Here is a 17,586-nt window from a genome sequence, read left to right on the forward strand (position 1 = left end):
ATTTCTTGTTCCCACTGGAGTAGGCTATGAATGTAGGAGGACTTTCAATGATTTTCTCTGGAAAGGAACTGTGGTTGAGACATATGGTCTTTTAATTTGGAGAAATCTTATATTTTCCAGGGTGCTTGCCATAAGTCAGGGAGAGTTTGGGCTCACGGGACAGATGGGTGGGTGGAAAAGCTGTTTTTTGTTTGGGGTTGTTTTATTTTATTTTTTTTTTCCCTCCAGTTTGGGCTCTGACACACAATGTTTCATTCTGTTGTTTGAGATTTTGCCACTAAAACCTTGGGAAGAAAGGAACCTTCTTCCCCATTGCAAGGCTGGTATTGTTTGGGATACCCTGCTGGGCTTCTGAAGAGACGTGATGACAGACACTCTGCAACAGACGTAAAAACCAGCTCTGGAATCTGAACAGCACATCAAGCATGTGAGCAAAAGCTACGCTGACTTGTGTGTGTCTTCATCATCGCCTGCCAGTTGCAGAACAGGCTATGTAAGTATAGCACTGTCAGTGCTTCTTGGGAGAACTGGCTGCTTTGAATAATTGAAGAGAAACGCGAAAGATAATTTACGACAATGAAATGTGTAATAGTAACAGTGCAGTTTCTGGAAAAACAATGCAATGTGGGGATATGGAGATCTGAGCTGTAAAAGCCTGTAAGTCAGTCAGATAAACCACCAGGGATTCCCTCGTACCGTAGTGAGAAAATTCCCAGTCCTCAGTACGGATGTGAGATGTCTGCGCCCAGTCAGAAAGAGCTGAGCCCCTTAGACAATTATAATTAGATCGTTAAAGTTTAATGCCTGGCTGTATCATTAACTCTATATTGTAATAATAAAAGGGTGGTGAGAACCTCCAGTAAAAGAGCCAGATGATGTGCTATTCCCAACCTGTGATTCCTGGGGATTATGGGCATAGTTGCAGCCAACACACAGCACAGTTCCCATGTGAACAGATCTGGTTTCAAAATCACCGCTATGAAATAAACACAAGACTTTTAGGCAAGTGAGCTCTCACCCAGTTTGGTTTGACAGCAGGGAGTGATTCCTTAAACATTCCCGGTGCTGCAGGGCCCAAGAGGATGCTGTGCTCTGACCTTGCCTCACCTGAGAGCAAAAGATGGCCGAGTAGCTACGTTCATGGCAACAGAAGAGTGGGAGCAGAGAAACAGCGCAGGTCTAACGTGGTTAACCCAGGCTTGGTTGATCAAGGGCTGCCTGGGGCATAGGGAGGCAGCCCTGAAGCGGGGGGGTCGGCAGCAGCTGCTTTCACTCCCCACAGCAAAGGGAGCTGTGTCTGCTAGATCTACCCACAGTGAAGGAAGAGGAACCTTAGCCTAGTATATCTCATTTGATCAAACAGTAAAATTGGTACTTAGCACACCTGAAAATGCTTGTCAGAATCCTATTTTTCTGTTTTCCTGTTTCTAGCTTGATAACCTTGCATACTTACAAGTTCTACAGGGGTTAATACATTGGAACTACCTTGGGGATAGAAGTATTTGGAAGCACTGGAATTCCTGTTTCTCCAAGTGTGAGTGGATGTTATCTGTTCATGTCTGACTGTGTCTTTGATATCTTCAGATGGAAGGTGATGGTGACGCCCCAAGCTGTTTCATGCCAGCCATATATCACCATTCTGGCACCAGTCCTCCTTTGACATCTGACCTGAGTACTATCAGTTGCAGTACATTCAGTTCCCTAAAAAGCCAGCTTTTTGCTGTAGGGAACACCGTTTCCTGTAGCTGCTGGCAGACCCAAGGGGCCAGGGAACTCACTGGGCAGGGCTCTCCCCCCAGGACTGTCTGAAATCCTTGTTTCCACTGTAGTAGGGGCCCTCTTTGCCCATACGTGGCTTGCACCTTTGAGGGTAGCTCAGCCTTGCACAGGGGACAGGATGGATAGCACTCATTGAATGAATGAATATTCGGTGTCTCACTTGGTTATTCCATGGGTTTTGCCAGGTCTTCTGGGTCATATAAGTTTCCAATGTATCCTTTATATATAAAGCTCTCTCTTTTTGTGGACTTTTCTATGGTGCTGATCATGAAGCTATCTGAGACTTTCATATCAATGCATTAATTTTTAATTTGCCTGTGTGAGGTGAGGAAATGGCCCAAAAGAGCAGTAGAGGGGATTTAGTCTGCAACAGGGACGTTGAGAGGCTCCAATCATTTCAGCTGGTTTTGAGAGACTTTAGCACTTTAGACAAATCTGGTTCAGACTCCCGCTGCATGGTGAGACTCCCAGGATTGGAGACCATCTGTGAGAAGCTGGGAGTACCTGAGCTTTTATTTTATTTTATTAAGTTTATTTTCCCCACTGTCTTCAGCTGGAATGCATTCAAACCTACTGGCCAAACCCAGGTCATCTTGTGGACCAAACCACTTTGAGTGCTCAAGTTGACAGCCTTAATACTCTGATTTTTTTTATAACATATACTCTTTTTAGTGTGATTCCTTGGGAGCTCTGCACAACCCCCTTCTCCCTAGACATTCATGATGTAGTCTCCCATGCAATCAGTCAACAGGTCTGAACTGTTAGAGCCAAGCACAAGCCTGACTCACGAATGGGCTCTCAGACTAAAGATGTCACAGTCTTTCTGAAAACTTGGGAGGGACTCCCTAAGAGCACCAGATTGTGAGGAGAAATCAGTACAGGAGATTCTGTTCTCACGATGATAATAGTAGCTGAAAAGTTCATTTTGCCAGTGGGATTCCCATTTAAATGCAAACAGGGGAGGGCTTGTGATTCCTGACTGAGGTCTAATGGCATATAGGAGTGGGATATTTCTTTGAACATGATCTTGATAATAACATTTACTAAGCCCTGTTTGGCTAGACTTACAAAATAACCTCTGCCAGTTGATATCACCTGGACCACTGGAATTTTTGCCCTACATTTTACAATTATCTACTCACTGTATGTTTTTTTTTTCTTTTTGAAAATTGCAGAACTATTTTTTTATTCATACTGAAGGATATAAAGACATAAGGAAAAACTTTGCTTTTTCTCCAGCCCCCATTATTTAATGCAAACAGTTTTGTCTGAACATTTCCACTGAGGCCCAGTAACTTGGTTCTGACTATGCTTTTAAGCCATATTTCATCTAATGTTGGGAGGGAGTGTACTTCTCTGCTGCTTTATAGTTTGAGCTCATAAAGAAAAAAGACTGAGCATTTCTTGCTGACAGAGTACTTTGGAAATTTAGGGTTTGGGGTTTATATTTTTAATATTACCATCCCATGAAAGTAAATAGATAATTAAGACTTTTTTTTTTTTTTTTTTTTAATGGGGGAAGAAACAGCAAGGGAGGATGAGAGAGGTCCAGATGTCAGTCTAACAACCAGCAGTCTCTTGAAAGCGGCACTGTGGTGGGCAGTTTCGGTATGGTGATTTGTTTGATCTATTATAAAATCCTCTACACCAGTGTGTAGCTACCACCCACTTCTATTTATTATGCAGTTTTATTTTTGCTTGGTAATATTTTTCTTGTGTTTATTTTAAAAGGTCTACATTTTGTGGTGACAGTCTCCCATTTTCCAAATTAACTGCTAGCAGATGTTGCTGTGTGGTGTGAAGCACACACAGCAGCCTAAACCGCCAAGGTCTGGATACTGGCTTAGAAAAAAAACTACCTTTGTGCTATTCAAGCAAGTTTCAGGAGTGTCTATAATATGCTTATGTAGAATCTTGTTCAGAAAATAAATTACTGTTGTTTTTGTAGCATTTAGATGGCTTTAGTGTTTGGAATTACTGCTGAAACCTAACAAGTCTGTACCATGGTTTATGAAATATCATTTGAGCAGTGTTATTTAGAAAAGGATTAGCTACGGATACATTATATACAGGGGAATGCAGGTAAGTAATACTTGGAGCTACAACTACCCAGTATTGTCCCTTATAAAATCCTTGCTACTGTCGCACATGGCTGCTAAACCTTACCTTTTGGAGCTAAAAGCTTCAGTGCGAGCAGAGCGCTTTGAGTACGCTGCTTTTGAAACTGTTGCTGAAAATGAGATTGAGAAATGGGGGTTTGTGCTTTTCCTTTTGGATTAAGGTATTGCAATTTGGCTGGGGCATTGTCCTGTGGCCAAGGATGTGCTTTTTTTTTGCTGCATCTGTGAAATTTCATCTGGTTTTGGACAAACCATGCATTTGTGAGAAGCTGAGGTTGCATATGTTGTAGAGTGACTTGCTACTCATCAGGGCCATTTGTATATTATGCTACAATTGCTCATCCAGGGAACTAGGCGAGTTATAAGCACTCGCTGTTCTCCATGCCTGGTGTGAGTAGGACAAGACGGGGAAAGAAAAGGGTATGATAGTGCAGCGTGTAGTTCACTGCCTAACTTGTTGCCAGACTGCTCAGGAGGACGCGTGGCTGGTGTGGCTGTGGCTCCACCAAGGCAGGTTTTTAAGATCTGTTTGTGCGAGTGTGTTAGGAACGACGCAGGTATAGTTGGTGCTGCATTAGGGCAGGGAGGTGGACTAGAAAACCTTTAAAGTTTCCTTTCAGATCTACCATTCTCTGTCTAAGCCTTGCTCTGTAGCCTCCCTCAAAGCAATTGGCAAGTTACCCCGTGAGATACGTTACTGCAGAAGGGCTGTCCACTAGATGTCAGTGGAACTTCACTGAAATAAGATTCAAAAAGCCTTTTCTGGTCGGTCGTTAAAGAGGTGATGTACAGGTGAGCATCAGCACTGTGCTTGCAGCCCGCTCAGCACCGCGCCTGGGCTAAGGCTTGTTCTGCTTCTCCATGGGCATCCCACGCTGACCTGAGGAACGGAGCCATCCCTGGGCTTCTGTGTGGTGGCCAACACCTCACACAAGTTTAACACCCGAAAATGAGACTGTTTCGTGTTAAGGTTTTGAAGAGTCTGTGGATGGGTACAGCAATGCTTTTTGGGATTATCACTGTGTGAGCACGTTAGAACAAATGCCTTTCTTGTTGTGAAAGTATTTCAATGGTGATCTATTTGCTGGGATTGCTAAGGATTTTATTTTCTTACCTTCTTATTTTCACAACAGCTATTTCTGCATTTTATTCTAAGACAACTCTGTGATGGTAAGGAATATGCAGACTTCTGTATGCTTTTTCGCTTTAAGAAAAAGCTGTGAAGAGGACCTGAATGGCCTTGTTATTGAAGTTGCTGAAGTTGTTGAAGAGGACCTTGTTATGGCCTAATAATCTTGTTAAAGGAGCGTTATCACAAAGGTTGCAGGTAAACAGAAGTTGGTCTTCACCAGTGTTTTTAATGCATAAGTTGGATGAATTATATCTGCTTTATTTCACTTGACCTACTAGAGGTCCCTCCAGTTAAATCACCTGTAGTTGGCCTACAGTTGACCCTTTGTTGACTTATTTAACCATCTGCCTAGTTTTCAGAACAGGTTATGAGCATTCAGACTTAAATCAGTCCTTGAAAAGGTCCTGTCATTAGGCAATAAGGCTCATAGCTGATAATCTGCCCGTCACATATTATGAACACAGATGACAATCACTTACCTCTTTTATGTCATAAGGCTGAAATTGCCTGAAATGAGGAAGAAAGCCATTATTTAATCAATGGAATTGCGTCAATTGAGTAAAATTTGTCTCTAGTGTAAACAAATGGAATGTCTTTGCACTCTGTGAAAACAAGACAAAATTACTTGCAGATCTTGCAGATCGAAAAACATAGGAAGTGGGCTTGTAGGCTGACACATTCAGGGTTTCAGAGTATGCATTTAAAATAATTATCCAGATTGCACTGGATTACTTAATATATTTTTTGTATCATGTGTATACACTTTTATATTTGAAACAATAAAAGCAGTATTAGTCCTTTTTTAGTCATGTTTGATTATTTGAGAAATTCCTTAGAACAATGCAAGATTACTACTGATAAAAGTATTTGTTAAATAAGAAAATGTCAAAAACCAGTTTTAACTTCTGAAGACGAACTGAAGAGCCGTCATTAGTGTGTTGCAAGACACAGAAGGTTTTGGTACAAATACATATAAGAGACTTGATGTGAGAGAATGATCTTCTATTAAAAAAAATAAAATTTAAATTTCTTCCTTGTAGCCTCATGAATATATAATAGCAGAACACAATAAAGAATTAAGCAATTTCTAGATTCATGCATTTACCCAAGTGCCCCGTTTTTAGTACTATGAACACTCAATATTTAGTGGCTGCCTCCTGGAGAACAATTTATATGTGAAATAAACAGAAGCTGCGTAGGGTGTTGGGATATCAGCCTGCAGGTATTTTGCATATCTTTAAGTTGTCCACAGGTCCAATGGGAGAAAATGTGGGTGTGTTAAAGATGTATGTTTCTAATCTGTAAACATTGTGATTTACTTGCTAAAGTAAATTTTGTTTGCAGTTTTGTAAATGACCTAAAGTGACCAGCTGGAGTAAAATCAATCATGTGTTGAATTGAGAAGCTGATCTTGCGTTCTAGAGGCAGCAGGTATGCCTATGTAAGTCATCCTCATTGATTCAGGAACTGGGATTGCTCCACAGAGAAGTTTGCAGGAAGAAGCTGGTCTGGGAACCAGGTATTTAATTTTTATTTTTTTTTAAAGCTCCTTTTGTGGCCTTTTGGAGATAATGTTGGATGATTGAAATAAACACTGTAGGAAAGGTAAGAAACTCTGGGTTTAATGTGTAGATCTTGATTCAAGAACCTTCTAGGACAGCCCGTTTACTCAATGAATGCCCAAAGAACCAAGCTGAAAGGCATTTAATAATTTCGGCGCTTCATAGGACTGGTCTGTAACTGTGACATGTGATAGCTGACAGGCAAAAGGTAGAGGGGTGGGCAAAATTTCAGCACCAAAGATCACAGAAAAGATATAGTAAATATGCTGTGCATTAGTCCTCCCCTTTCTCTTCTTTGAGCTGTCTAGAGGTTAGGAAGGGATTTTGAAGGAGCAGTGTCCGCAGCAGGGAAGGAGCTATCAGTTGAAGGAGTCTGCACCTCACTGCTATGGCGTCCCCTTCTGCCACGCTCTGGGCCAGGCTCTGACTTGAGGAAGCAGAGTCCCCTGCTTTTGTGCTAGCTCTGTGTGCATCAGTGTGAGGATGCAAGATATAACTGCGGTCCCTGTAAAGATGGGATCGACTGCCTACTGTCTTCTTCATCTGTCAAGTTATGCCACATGGAAGAGAGCACTTGGAAGATGCTGGGCTGCATCTTTTCCCTAATTGTGATTAGTGAGCAGTGGTTGTGGTGGTGTTTTCCTCTCAGCTTTGTTTCGGGAAGATAAAAGGAGAATGAAATGGCATGTTGGTGGAGCTGGAGATCTGGAGTCAGAGCCGTTGGTTCTGCCCTTGACCCTGCCAATGCACAGGAGCTGCAAATTATGAACTAAAGTTACGGAAGAAACAGGGGTTCCTTGCTGCCCCAAAGTGTTGGGTCTGGATTTCTGACAATGCATGGAGAATGAGCTTGTCACCATGTGATGCCTAGGGGTCTCCTCTTCATGTGCAGTAGTAACTCTTGTGCTCTTTCCCTGTGCCATGGAGCTTAGCCTTCCGCAGAGGGATTTGAACTTGAAACTCCTTTGGTTTATTTGAACATGACTACAGGTCTCTCCCACATCTGTCTTTGCCACAGCCCTAAAGTCACTGTCTGGCTAAACAACAGTCGGCAAGTTTTTTTACCACTGGGGTTCCTGTATAGCTGTTTATCCACACGAGCCAGAGTTTCTGTATTTCCACGCTGGCAACTTGAACTGGACCAGAGCTCAGACTCTGCACGTGGCCTCTTGCAGCGGGGTGCGTTTCCCGTTTTATGGTGGGGGTATAAACTAAGGGCACATTTTATGGGGAGGAGAAATGGTTTGTCCAGCTGAAAACAGAATGGAAGGGTGTGAGTGGGGAGGCTTTGGGTAGCAGGGTCTGTAAATCCTGGGGGACAGTTCATATTATTCTAGATTTTGAGAAATCAGCAGGAAGGCAACTGCCAGCTCTGGTTTCATTAGGGTGGTGCTCTCTGAAACACCCTTGGCAGTTGCTTTCACATACAGGTCAGTGTAATGATAAAGTTCACTTCCTTTCATTGGGGGGATTGCTTTGGATATCTGAATATATATATATGAATATATTTATTCAGAAATGCCTGACATAGTAGCTGATAAAGAAAACACTATGCTGGATTTTCATAAAATAAATATAATTGATAGCCAGTAATCAAGTGACATTTCTGTATTTGTTTGAGAATTGGATTCCTACCACTTCTAATTTCATGCTCTAGGGTCTTGTTTTCCTCCTTTTGTCATTCCAGAGAATTTGTTCCCTTTTAACTGAAATAAAAAAAAGTGCTCTTTATTCTTACACTCTGCATAGTAAAGCACGCTTAAGCAGCAAGGTAGAGAAATCTGCACCTTGAGAGAGTATCATGTTGTACTGAGACTTCTGAGAGATTAGCTTTTGAAGAACCTCTTTGTTTTTATTCTGAATATGATCCAGTCCTGGGGATTTAATTTTCTTCTCCAGATCATTATGTTTGCATGTTTTCTTATCAGAGGAGGAATAAGTTTAGGGCATGAGCCTGTAAATCTGTTTTCACATAATTCATTAAGAGTCACGTGGTACTGGTGCCATTAAAGGGAAAGATACTGTTTATCTTTTAATTTTGCAGTGACATCTAGTCCTTTCAATATGGTTTTCATCTTTAGAGCTCAGTGCATTATTCTGGTTTCCCACACTACGATTGTTCAGGGATTGGCAGGTCTGTGAATAAACCTCACATAAATTTTGTTCTCTTTCTGCTCAGTCACTCTCCCTTCTGCGTCTCCTTACAGTGCCCATCATCCAACCAAGTCAAGCTGCCTTCAGTAGTGAAAGATTGGCTCTTTGCTAGATAGCCTTGGGTGAACAGAGGAGCAGAAATTTAGCAGGATCTTGTAAATCATTTGGGTTTTCTCTCAAGTCAGCCAACTTTCTATGTTCAGAGGCCAGATAATTATCCTTTTGTTCAAAAGAATGTCCTTATCCATTTTCCATAAAGAGATCTGAAGAGTTTATTGCTTCCATGTTGTGATCTCTTAGCAGTTGCTGAGGCTTATGAATGACTTTATCATTTATGAAAATGCTATGGAGTGCTCTGTGGGATATGCAGAAAAAAGTTTCTGGTTTCCTCCTCTTTTTTTCCCAGTAACACTCTGAATATCCCAGGGAGTGGTTTCAGCTGTGTTCAGAACCACAACCTGTAAGAAATGATACCACGCTGGTGTGTCGTGGCAGCCAGGCGCAGTGTGACCATGGAGAATTGTCCCATGTGTGCCATGTATGAAGCAGACTACTCATGGTTAGGGCAGTTGCTATCTTTGTGGGGACAGACAAAGCCTGATTCTGCTTGCACAAGCTGAAGTCACTTTTGGCTCTGCAGAGGGGAGGAACAGGACCAAAGTCAGTTTTGAAAGTGGATTTGAAAGCTGTGTCTAGTTCACTTAGATGCCCTTCTTGTTAGGAGTTTGAGCATTAAGGGATGAAAAGTGGAGTGATTCTTTAAGGTCTTCATCTTCCATGTCCATCTCCTGTTGACGTTGATGGGGAGTGGGCTCACAAGACAAAACCAGTAAATGTGGCCTCCAAGGATGACTACAGCTGTGATTTCCCAAGCCTTTGTATCCTACTGGGAAACTTTCAGACAAAAAGGTAAAAAGCTTCCTATTGCCAAAGGTTCAAATGCTGTATTTAAAAGGAGCTTGCTCCAGGTTTCTAAAGGCAGCTGATCAAAGCGTGTCTTTGTGCGGGAAGCACAATGCGCTTCACATGCACCCAAATTAAGTTGCTTTCCTGTAGCAGCAGCAGCATGACTGAGTGCTAGCCTGTGCTTCCCAGGAAGCCTGCTTGCCCTGTTGTTCCTCTTCTCTGAATGAGCAGCTCTCAGCAGGCAGCTGCTGCTGCTCTTCTAATCAGGTTGATTTTAGGTAAGCTTAGTGTAAAGAGTGGGACTGCATTATAACTATGGAGAAGAAAGTGCCAAGGTTTTTTGAGTGCTTGTAAATTTAGTTGTAGCAGCTGCAAAGGCTAGAGGAACTGTGGCCTGTCAGTCCAGGAGCTGGGGCTCCTGTTTGGTAGTGTCTGCTCAGCTCTGACAGAAGTGTGCAAATACCCTGCTTGAGGCAGAGGAGCTGTGTTCCAAAGACAGCTTTTGGGCTGGGTCTGAAATCTTAATTTTTGTAGATCTGTCACAGTTCCTGCTAGAATTGACAGGAGATGCAGGTGCCAATATTGCTGAATAGCAAGATTTGATTCAAGTTGGACGCTCTTGGTTTCAAGCTGGCAGTTGAAAATGCTGTTTCAAAGTGTCTGTGCATATCTCTTGAAGATGTGGGATGCTGTCAGGCTTGGCTGGCTGACTGGTATTTGCCAGTGTGTTTTAAGACCCCTCAGAGGTTTAAACAACTGGACGTTCCTGTTGTTATTAACAATCCTAAGGTATTTATTTTATGATAACTTGGGCTGTATTTTATTCAGAGCAGCTCAACCTGCCTTCCAACATCTATGAGTTATGGTTTGATTCCTTGCCAGTCGTTTCTCCAAAACCTTGGTGCTCTAGATTTTGCTTTGTTCAGTTAGACAGCCTGAGCTCTTCTGGCCTTGGGGGCAGCGGGCGGAAACATGCGACGTTACATCCCACAAATGGTATCAAGTTTACAGTGTGAGGGTCTGCTTTACCTCTGTTTCAGTTCACGCTGCCATAACCCCATTTATTTCAACACAGCAGATCTGGAATAATACAGGTGATAGAAACGTGGACAAAAATGCCTGATGGCAAAAATTCCTCTGCTGCATTAAAGTTAGGTGGCCAGTATACTGAGATCCATCTTTATTGCTTGCATATTTTATTGTGTTAAAAATGATGATTAAGGGAGATCTGAAAGTAAGGTAAAAAATATGGAATGCTTGAATTCATTAAGAGCCAGAGGAAATTCATTAAAATGTGCTTTGCAGCCCCAGGCCAGTTCCCTACCTGTTCTGCAGAAACACAAGCTGACCGCCTTCCTTGACTCTCTCCTCGCCCCCACCCTCACCCCCCCTTCCCGGCTTTCACCTCCTGATTAGTCCTGTTGTTTCTCTAATAATAAACCTGGCTGCGTGTCCATCCACAAACACTTTTGTCGTGTGCCTTGTCCGGCAAACAGATGCTGTTGAATTTCTTCTGATCTCTTTTCCTGATGAATCTCTTCATTGTCCGTATTGTTACAGACACAATTCAAGATTCTTCAGCTTATTTCCTGGTTTCTTTTCAAAATGGGATAGGGATGACAATTTATTACTTGCATGATGTTAGGCCTAAAAAACCCTTCCTGGGCTCTTACTCAGTTGTTCCAGGGGCTATATAAAACCAGAACAAAGGCAACGTGTGCGCATAATGCATACTTTTTAACAGGTTATTCTAGAAAGGCAGGGATTCTCCTCAACTGTGAGACAAATTCTCTTCTGTTCAACTCCGTTAGCTGTATACCAGGATCGAAAAATCTGATCATTGCCATTTAACAGTTGATGCTCTTCATGCAGTCCTTAATAACTTCAGTGATAAGAACGATTAAATGAGAGCTTGCCTGTTGCAAGAGGTCGTATTTCAGAGGATAACTTGATAATTAATTTTTCCTGAAAAGAACGCTATGTCTTATTTGTTTCCCCTGCAGGAAATTCTGGTTCATCAAGGCCTGATCTGCTGCTTAGGTAAGTTTGGGTTTCACAGGAGAATGAAAGACTGGACATTGGGACGTTCCAAGAAGATTTTGCAGGAGCTTAATGTAACCTGAGCCAATTTAGCAAATATTATTTGTATTTATTTTTCACATCTAGCTTTCTAAGGCATAATTAACTGCTTCTAGCAGTTCTTGCTTGTATAGAAGTTTTTAGTTGTTTGGAAGCTTTTTCTACTGAAAATCTTTAGGTTGATAAATAAAAACAAATGCTAGAAGACAGGAGAGCTCCTAGAGAGCCATCTTGCTTATATAGCTGTTCCTTCCCTGGGTATCTGCCACCGCCTCCAGGGAGCAGGATGCAATGAAACCATAGACGCTCCTTTGAGGGATTCTCACTGAGCTGTTGACAAGTTCTTCATGGGCTGTGGACAATATACCACTATGCACTTGTGTCACACCACAGGGCCTCCCATTGACGCTTATCCTTTTCGTTTGGCCTCTGACCTCCGCTGCTTGCCACTTAGTGAAACGGCAGTTCCGAAAAGAAAGCAAAAGTCAGGCCGAAGTAGCTTTCATCTACCTTGCATAGCCTAGCTTGTACTACTCGCTATTTTTCAAATTAGTAATAATACAGATCCTATATATTTTTCCCATTTTGAAACAGAACCCATTCTTGAGTAGAAATGGACAAAACAGCATTGTTTCCCTGCTACCCAGATATGTGAATGTTTACGCTGACATAATTATTTCCTCCTTTTTTTTTTTTTTTTTAATCAGAGGTAATCCAGAACTAACCCAGAGATTTAAAAAAATGTACAAATGCAAATTTACAGGTTTGGTCCCTCTGCAGTTTCTGGCTTTCACATATGTTATTGATCTTTACTTGGGCTTACTGAACTGAAGGCAAAATGTCATGTTTAGGTACATTTTAGACAATCCATGCAGCAATTATTTTGAATGTGAACATCTCATTCATTTGGGTAATTAAAATACTCCATTACAATTGTTCAGTATATAAATGCTAATCTTTGAAATCTGGAACGGAAATAATTGTATTACACTTGATCTGTGACTGTAGAGCTACGGCACCCCCAGCTCTTCACACAGTGATGCCAAAGAATAACTTTGGTGGCCTACAAGTCTGTTAATTGAATTACTGGATTACAGGAATGCTGAAAACCCTCTGTCTCTAGCCAGGATTCTGTGGTGTCAAGGTGTCGTACAATGAATGAAAAATCACTTCTCATGACACATGGGTTGGAAAATAACCCAACAAGCCTCCTCCATTCCTCTGCTTGATCCTCAGAAGCAGTTGAACAGTACCCCTCCTCCCACTGATTTTGGAAGTGGTCATCAAATGAAAGGGTAGAGCTAGAGGGAGGGAAGATGCTGATTTAATTAGAGATCTAAAGAATCTGATTTTTTTTTTTTCCCCCAGCATGTAGTATTGTTGTAAGTCAGCACCTACTGATGTGTGATGATTACAGGCAGCCAAGAAACTGACCTGTACATCCATCCTTCTAGACTATGATGGCAGAGGCAGGACACTTTCCTTTTAAGAATAAGCAGTTTTCCGATTTTGTTTAAACTGATCCAGAGAAAATAATGAAAATGAAATCAGATGAAATATATAGGAAGGATAGCTGGAAAAGCAAATGAAATGTTGAAAATTGACAGTAGTCATTTACAAAACAGGCAAAGCTTTGAAAATATGCTTAAAAGATTTAGGAGCATAGATTTTATCAAAAGCAAGCAAGATTTGTATTCTAACCCCCAATATAGAGTTTTGAGTATTTTCTCTAGTATTTGTGCTCAAGTTTGGCAAAAAAAAATATTATTAAAAATGTTTATTTTTGAAATTAAAGATGCAGAACTTCGGGAATTGACTTACTAAATCTTCAGTTTTGATCAGTGGTTTCACAGTTTTATCTAGTGCTGCTGACGTCAGAATATTACTTGAGAAACTGCTTGCTTTCATTCAAGAAAGACAATAAGATTCTGACTCAACTGGCTGGATGATTTAAAAAGCTGCCTTGTATATGAGGACGGAGAGATGCCTGAGCTGTGATTTTATTGTTTTTTTTTTTAAATACTTGCTTTTGGCAGGAAAATTACAAAAAGTGACAATCAAAAGTTTCTTAGCGATGATTAAGCATCAAGGCACTAGTGGAGAAAGGAAGCTGCTGGATATCCTAACGATTTAAGTTAATGCTGTAACCAAGTTGCCTTCATTTTCTCCTTTGTTTCATTAGGATAGAAATAACGGACCACGCTGAGAGCATTTAATCCTTTTGCATGCCCCTCTATGAACTAAGAAGGTGGTCCTTGCTTGAAACAGGTAAGACCATCATCAGACCACTAAGGTGACCAGTTGTAGCTTCATTCACACTGGTGTTCAGTGGATGCCAAGCATTTGCAGGATGAGGGCCAATATTTATAACTCCAATCTACTGCATGGCTCTTTTTCAGTTCTTGATTCTTAACAGGTGCTCTCCCCCTGCCCAGTGCTCTGCAGGCTGTGAAAACAATTGAAGGTATTACGGTTAGACACTAAATACATCATGAAGATTAACTTGATAAATGGTCAATTCTGGCTTCATGCTTGAAATTTAAGTCAATTGTCTGGATGAAATGTGTAAATCCCTGTATAACAGACATTTATCTCTTTCCAGACTTTTCAGTGCTCTGCACAAGATGAAAGCAAGCAAGTGGATAATTTTTTCTGGTGGTGATGCTGTATTTTTCTTCTGCTAGGAATAATTTCCTGGGATGTGGTGTCCAGCTGTGTGCATACAATATGTGTTGACAATGAGGGACACAGGTACTTTGGCAAGTATTTCTACTGGTGATGCTCTGAATAGCCTAGGATCTGGTAGACATCCCAGGTGGAAAATGGGATCTTCCCTTCCAAGCATTCCTGCCAGTGTCCTACAGGTCACATCCCTGTGCTTGGGGCTTGCCCCTGACATGAGCGAGGGGAGTATTTATTCTCCCTAATAGCCTGCAGGAATTGTGCTGCATATGCTTTAATGGGAATATTCTCTTCTCTCTTGCCTCTTTCCCTTCCTCTCCCTCCTGACCCTAGCTTTTCCCCTTCTTTTACCTTTTCTGGATGGATTGTATGTTTTCAAAGTTTAAAGCTTGCTTGTTCTCCCATTGTTCCCTAAGTGCCATGGCTTGAAGTATCACAGGCCAATCATCAAAGCACCTTTAATAAGGGATTTGTCAGGAACTCATGTGTGTATGAGCTATATTTCTTTGCACAGTGAATTTTGTGGGTTATCAGAGCAAAATATGACTTGCTTTGACAGTGGTCCCATCATAAGCTCTTACCTTCAAGAATTCAACCTCCTACTTTTACAACCTATTCATAGTCCCTTTGGAAATTTTAAACACAGCATGTTAGGATGTTGGTTAACAGCAAATAAACCTGTGCGCTGACCTGCCCATGTGCTAATAATAAGTCATGAGTCTGCTTTTTAAGAAACTCTGTCACAAATGGTGGTTGAAAAAATAAATGAATGACTGAATTCCTACAGATAAGACCATCCAGATGGGACTGCTGGGGGGTAGGCTAATGAGTTAGCCCTGAGGCCTTGACAGTCTTCCTTCTAAAAAAAAGTGTTGTTCAGATGAGCCCATGGCCTCTATTTTCCAAAGGTGAAATTTACCATGGAGTGAAGGGCCAGCAAAAGGTCTCTGCCTCAGGCGTGCACGAGGCTTGACAGATAGATAAGGTTTGTGCTAGCAAACTTCGATTTTTGGGAGTAAATTAGCTCTTTTGGAGAGGTCCTGAAGTGCGACCAGACCTAGCCGTGAATGTTTTGTACAGGCTTTTGACACACTCCTGGTCGTCAAGGATATGCAGAGGGGCATGCATTTATGGATTAGATAGTGGATGTATGATCAACTTGCTTATACCTTTTTAATGAGTATGCATAAGGACTGCGTGTGTGGGAAATAGGCCATCATTTTTTGCAAGAATTGGATGGCTTTAATTTCTAGCTTTGTTTTTTTGTTATATCACTGTAGCAATTAGTTCCACTTTTCCATACTACTAATCAGTTCAGCATTTTCTGAAAGGACTTTCTGTACTGCAGAAATTACTTCCATTTGCATGGAATGTTGGATTTGCTTAAAATAAAAAATGAAATTTGTGGCCAGCAGACACACCAGATATTAGGTACCTTTTTGGGGGGTGGGAGGTGGCTACAGAATATCACCAACAGACAACAATGATATGCAGCTATTATCTCTATTGCACAAGTATTTCAGTTTTTGGGTGTACGTGGTGATGGTGTTGCTTTATTTCTTGGACAAAAACACAGTGTGGGTAAAAACTACTAAACTCCTTGGTCTTAGGAGTTGCTTCCTCTTTTGGCTGATGGACAATTTACAGAGTTAGTTCCATGATTTCTAGCGTCTCAAGAGTGCATTAGAGTTTCACAGCAGGAGATTTGTAAAAGGGAAAGGAATGGTGTACAGGGAATTAAAAGGTCTGTAAAACTAGAGGCTCGCTCTCCTGTGAGGAGTGATCTTGTCTAAATCAATAAATGTCTATAGTCTGTGTTTTTCAGCTGTGATTATTAGGACTGTGTGTTCAGTCAGTGCATTCTGAGCAGAGCTTAGTAACACCAAAAAATGTATTTACAGCTATTTGTCCAAATTCTGAATAACCGTCCCTTTTGTACTCTGTTCTTTGCTATTCCCAAACCATAGTGCAGACAGGCTTTGGCTCAGAGTCCAGTGAAGTATTTCTAAGCATGCTTAACTCCAGGCACATGACTACTCCAGTTAATATTTGTAAGACTTTCTACAGGCTTAAAGATAAGCACATGCTTAAATGGTTTGCTAACACTGAGTCTCATTTTTCCTGAGTATTTAGAAGAACGCTGTTTTTGGTGACTGCGCCATGCACAATAAAAGATGTTCTTGAATAAAGGTCATTATTATCTGTCATTCATTTTCCATTATTCTGTATTAATTGTTACCTATGGTCCTACTAACTGTTTATCTTGGATCAAAAACTTTGCTAAAGGGGCATCAATGAAAAGTTGCACTTTGATATAACAAGTAGTGAAAGCCAAGGACTAAGAAAAAAACCTTTAAAGTCCAAGATTTCTTTTGCAGAAATGCTATGTAAACATGTGGAAAAATGAAATACACTAAAGAATAAGAAAGCAGGAAAGAAGTGCCTATGTGTATGCTTTTACTATAAAAGGGTAATTTATTTTTTTTTTTAACTGCAGCATAACTGGTGCCTGCTAAGTCTTACCCTGCAAGGTCCTGCAGGCATTACAGGTTTCTGCCACGCGGTAGCTAAGTAGGCTCAACTTTTTTGCACTCAGCAGTGACTCACTTTGCCTACTTCAGTCTCTTAAAAAAATGGTAGTGCTTAGTTTCTGCTAAAATAGGATAGCTAACATGCAATACTGTAAAGTTATGCAAATACCACAGCAAAAACAGAGTAATATTGGCAGTGAAGGGAAAACCTATTCTCATTTACAAAAATTACTAAATCAGTTCTACTTCCAGGGTAGCAGCTGGGGAGATGAAATTCACAGGTATTAGGCAAAGGTACAGTCACAGCTAAAAGTAAGAATGTGAAACGGAAAATTAACTAGCTGGGTATGAGGAGGACATATTGTTTATGAACTGTTCAGTTACATTTTCTGCTGATCCATCTGCCTGTGGAAATCTTTTGCCATCCCTTGAAGACTAAAATATTCCGAAGATAGAGGCAGGATTCAAGCAGTACCATTCTCCCCAGATATCTTCTGATGAGGTGTCAGCTTCCTTTTGGCAGAGTCTGAAGGATAGATAAGGGACTGTGGTTACAGGCACAAAGGGCTTTTATGACAAGGTGAGAAAGAGAAAGTTTCAGATTAGCAGGAATTTGTATCTTTATTGTGCTTTTAACTTCA

General features: G+C 41.1%; 1 long non-coding RNA gene across 2 annotated transcripts; it reads left to right on the top strand.

Annotated features, from left to right (window-relative positions):
- The first annotated feature begins 1,305 nt into the window (after positions 1–1,305).
- On the top strand, positions 1,306–16,603 carry LOC130157773 (uncharacterized). Of its 2 annotated transcripts, XR_008825034.1 has the most exons (6): positions 1,306–1,534; positions 3,302–3,387; positions 5,033–6,550; positions 11,657–11,693; positions 13,915–14,000; positions 14,335–16,603. It is a non-coding gene; the product is annotated as an uncharacterized LOC130157773 (long non-coding RNA). The 2 variants fall into 2 exon arrangements; XR_008825033.1 differs by having other exon boundaries at positions 13,915–16,603.
- Positions 16,604–17,586: the final 983 nt, after the last annotated feature.

Source organism: Falco biarmicus, chromosome 12 (genome assembly GCF_023638135.1).
Source record: "Falco biarmicus isolate bFalBia1 chromosome 12, bFalBia1.pri, whole genome shotgun sequence".
In the NCBI taxonomy this organism is placed as follows: domain Eukaryota; kingdom Metazoa; phylum Chordata; class Aves; order Falconiformes; family Falconidae; genus Falco; species Falco biarmicus.